The sequence below is a fragment of the Miscanthus floridulus genome, chromosome 4 (assembly GCF_019320115.1).
Source record: "Miscanthus floridulus cultivar M001 chromosome 4, ASM1932011v1, whole genome shotgun sequence".
Classification (NCBI taxonomy): Eukaryota; Viridiplantae; Streptophyta; class Magnoliopsida; order Poales; family Poaceae; genus Miscanthus; species Miscanthus floridulus.
In genome coordinates this window covers 91,885,532-91,889,972 of record NC_089583.1, presented here as the reverse complement: position 1 = coordinate 91,889,972, position 4,441 = coordinate 91,885,532, and the positions used below count along the sequence as shown (strand labels likewise).

At 42.6% G+C, this 4,441-nt stretch overlaps 1 pseudogene; it reads right to left on the bottom strand.

Annotated features, from left to right (window-relative positions):
* Positions 1-279: 279 nt before the first annotated feature.
* Positions 280-3,461, bottom strand: LOC136550012 (PTI1-like tyrosine-protein kinase 3; annotated as a pseudogene).
* Between the last annotated feature and the right edge of the window lie 980 nt (positions 3,462-4,441).

Below are 4,441 nucleotides of genomic sequence, written 5' to 3'. Positions count from 1 at the left end.
GATGAATATACGCTCGTGTATGTAAGCGTCTGTAACTCGATCTCACAAAAAAAGAAAATGCACATAATTCATTAAAATTCTCAGGAATGAGTGCACAATCTAAGCTCTCCTGCGTATTTCCGGGAAAAGAAAACAATGCGCATAATCTCATCACAATTCTCACGCATAAACACGCACACGAAAAGCCTCGCAACCAAGAGTGATTGTACAAAGGAGGGGGACAGCTCAAAATCAGACGATAGGCAAACAAAAAAAAGGAAAAAAAAAACAAACCATGAAAAAATTAGAACCTTCGCATGTTAGTATTGACCATAACACGGTAATTAGGTGATCACGAGCGCTGACCAACAAGCACACCTCGCCCAGCCAACGAAGGCAGCACATGACTCAGCTTAGCACACGGTAATGACAATGGGAAGCCTCCTGTCTCTACCAACCTATGTAAAGGTGAAGATATGCATTAGTCCACAATGCCTACTTGTGTGACACTGATCACTTCACAAGCACACGATAGCACTTCAGAACAGCGCACGCACCGAAGGGGAATGGTTCTCTTTACATTCATGATTCATAGCTCGTTGAGAAAGTCAGGCATCCGAAGGTGCTCTTGCATCAGTAGTAGTGGCTGGTGGTGGTTGCGGTTTATGTTGAAGAAGGGGAGAGAGTGCCTTAACTACGATGCTCATGCTGGGTCTAAATTCAGATTCATATTGCACACAGAGTGCCGCCACAGCTGCAAGCTGCAACAGACAGAAGAGAACCATTTTAGTGTAAACAACAATGTTACTTACTGGACGTATTAGCAGATCACAGTAACCAACACATGGAAGCATGCACACACAAGGGATATAGAAGGAATGGAGCCAGACCTTGGCAACTCCCTTTGGAGGATACTCTCCCTTTAATCTTGGATCAACACATTGTTTCACTGTGTCCTCAGTCAATCGAGGTGTTGCCTGAACAAAAATTGATAAAATATACAATAAAGTAGTCATTAGTCTGGACAGTAGTGCTTAGCTCCCAATGCATTAGCATGCAAATTTCATACCAAAAGTTTCAAGATGCTATGAACATGCAAAGACATCACATGAGTTGGACCAAACTGTTTCCATGAATCCAGTAAGTTAATGATGACTTGATTACAGCAAAAGAAAAGCTAAATATGATTTGGTGGTTATATCTCCATATAAAGCAGCATGAAATGAGAAGGGCAGCTACTGCTATTGCATGACATTAAAATAGCCTGTTACAATCATAGACCACAGCACAGGTTAAAATAAACACCGAATTGTGGCCGTTTCCTATTAGGATGAACAACACTGGTTTCTGACAGACAGGTGCGAGTATATCTGAGATTTTGAAATATCTTTTGAAAAAATCTAGTTAATGAGCCAACCTCTTGCTATCCATTTGTTTACACATGTTTTCCTTGTTTTGTTTAGAGCAATTATCAACAAACAGTTGGAGTGCATGGTACCACTAAGCTTTAGTTTGAAATCAATTCTTAAGTTGAATAGTAGGCTTGTCGGGAATGAAATGCTTACCCATGTAACCAGACTCTGCTGACCTCTAGGCATTGTATGATCTACTGGTTTCCTTCCTGTTAGAAGCTCTAAAAGAACAACTCCGAAGCTATATACGTCACTTTTCTGAGTTAGCTGGCCAGTCATGGCATACCTGCATTTTAAACGAAGATAAATTTAGTTTAAGTTGATTGTGTGGTATAATCAAGCAGGAAGCCCAAATCATGATCAAGAATTTGAGTTGAATAATTACTCGGGAGCATGGTAGCCGAAGGTTCCAAGGACACGAGTAGAATGCAAACGAGCAGCCATATCTGGAGACTGATTTGAAAGATTGAAATCTGCAATTTTCGCTTTGTAGTCCTCAAACAGAAGAACATTGCTAGACCGTATGTCCCGGTGGAACTATTGAAGGCTGCACCTTTTCATGAAGATACTCTAGCCCTTTAGCAGCATCAATAGCAATCTTAACCCTCTGCATCCAATCAAGTGCTGGACCAGGCTGTGCACCTGGAACACCCTTTCTTCCTTTCGTATGAAAAACAAAAGGTGCAAGCAAAACAGTTCAGATCATTATTGCAATGAATTTTTGCAAGCATGATGTGCTACGAAAGAAGCAGGCGAAGAACTTTAAAATCTTGAAGTAACAATATAGGTAATATAGTAGGGCCTATGTGCATTTACTGTGATACAGTAACATTCATACCATGCAAGATATCATGCAGAGAACCCATTGTAGCAAATTCATAGGCCACTAGACGCTGATTTCCTTCCACACAATATCCAAGCATCTCCACAAAATTATCATGTTTTAGTTTTGAGGCAATGGATACCTACACAGAAGGAGAGGACAGAGTATACGGTCAATAACAAAAGCTTAATATGGATGGACAAACAGTACAGAATATAACAACTGGTAAGACGTGAACATAACTATAGAACCATACCTGTGTCAAAAACTCATTATCAAGTTCAGGGTCTGTTGAAGCATCAAGCTTTTTAACAGCAACATGTTTTTCACTGTCCAGAATAGAGTAATACACTCTTCCATATGATCCCTCACCAATCAAAGCCTTTGACCCAAAATTGTCAGTCTTTTCTTTCAGTTCTTCAAATGATAATTCAGGGACTTCAATGGAAGGTGGTGCCCTGATGGGTTCACTTTTAACAGCAAAACCATTTCCTGATAGTGATAGCCATGTAATGACAAATAACTTTAGTCAGCAGCCAAAGCACAACAGGCAAACAGACCAGCAGCAAAGCAATAACACATCCTTTTAAAAAAATCTAATCGATGGAAATAATATATTACACCTACCAGTAATGAACTAGTCTATGACAGAATTCAATTGGCAAAAACAATCTGAATTGCTTATATACATTGTTTTGCATCAAAGAGAACAGTGTTAATTTCTTACCAGTGTCTTCACTTGAAACAGAAAATCATAATGTTCCATATTTTTACTTGTTGCCTTTTAAAAGGTCAGATTAGGTGTATGCCATGCATTTTCCTATAAAAAATTTGAACTTAGTAGAGAAAGATTTATTGTTCAGAGAACAATCTGATACTTCATATCCTACATCCTGAAGTTCGCCTCACAAGCACTGATACTATTTGAAATAAAAGAAGTGTGAAGTGCCAATACTTTAGTACAAAATTTATTGAAAATACCCAACATGATTCTGATGAATCCAAGAGTGATGATATATGAATATGGCAAATTCAGTTTCCACAGAAGTTTCAAAACCCTTTCAATCTTCTGAGAACATAGGACTTGTATCGATCCTTGAAGATCAACAATCTAACGCGAGAAGGATAAAAAGGGACTAAGAAGGAAGAAGGCGGTACCTTCTTTCTCCTCCGGACTGATGGGACGTTCATTTTCATGTTCACGATATGAAGCACTTGAACTGCGTGCAGCAAAACCACCGGCGCATACCGACCACTCTGACTTATCTTTGCCTCTATGTCATCAATGCAAACAAAAGAGAACAAGTTAGCCACAATACACCAATTTCGACTAAAAGTGTGACTTCAATTACATGGGAGCATTCAAAAGAGAAAATAGCACTCCCAAGCCTGACCAAAATAAAAGAGCTCTAGGCTGGCAGCATCTGGTTGAACTACTATCAAAACCCTCTACCATTGGTTTCCTTATAAGTTATATATGGTGATCACATAACTATGACCAGCTGCAAAAACTATACTCCATGTCCAAACAAATAAACAGATTCGTGTACAAAGGATAATTAACTAAGGTAGATACACATGTACAATCATATTATATGTATTGCACGGCCGCATTTTACAAGTCAAGACAAGAGTGCTGACATCATACTTTCCGTATCTCTGTCATCGACAGAAGCACCATGGCGACGCAAATCGCCACAAACAGAGTCACCGCACCAGACGTTTTCACCAACCCCCGCGCGCGCCAAGCACGGCAGCCCCGTCCCCGTCCCGTACCCAAGCCGCGGACGGCGAACCTAGCTAGCAACGCGAAAAAAGCTGCATCGGGCCGTAATTGAGTCATCCAAACCCTCGAACATCGCATCGGAGAACACCTTCAACCCCGCCGCACCGGCTTCCATCCGTCAGGCCGCCGCCGCCACCACCCCAAGCGGGCACCAGCACGGCGCCCAAGCGCCAAGACCTATCGGCACACACAACACCACAGCCAGCCGGAGCATGCCCCGCGGAACAACCCCGCCGCGCGAGACGATGGGAGAGAAGAGCGAGTAGAGGCCTAGAGGGGCTCACCTGAGGCGGGTCGACGGCGGGGCGCGGCGAGAGGTGGACCCACCCACCCGACGACGAGGAGGAGGTCAAGGAGACGCGGGAGCCGAGCGGAGCGGAGGAGGGCGGTGGCGATGAGCTGGCGAAATGATCTCGTCGTGCGGAGTGGTGTGGTGGGGTT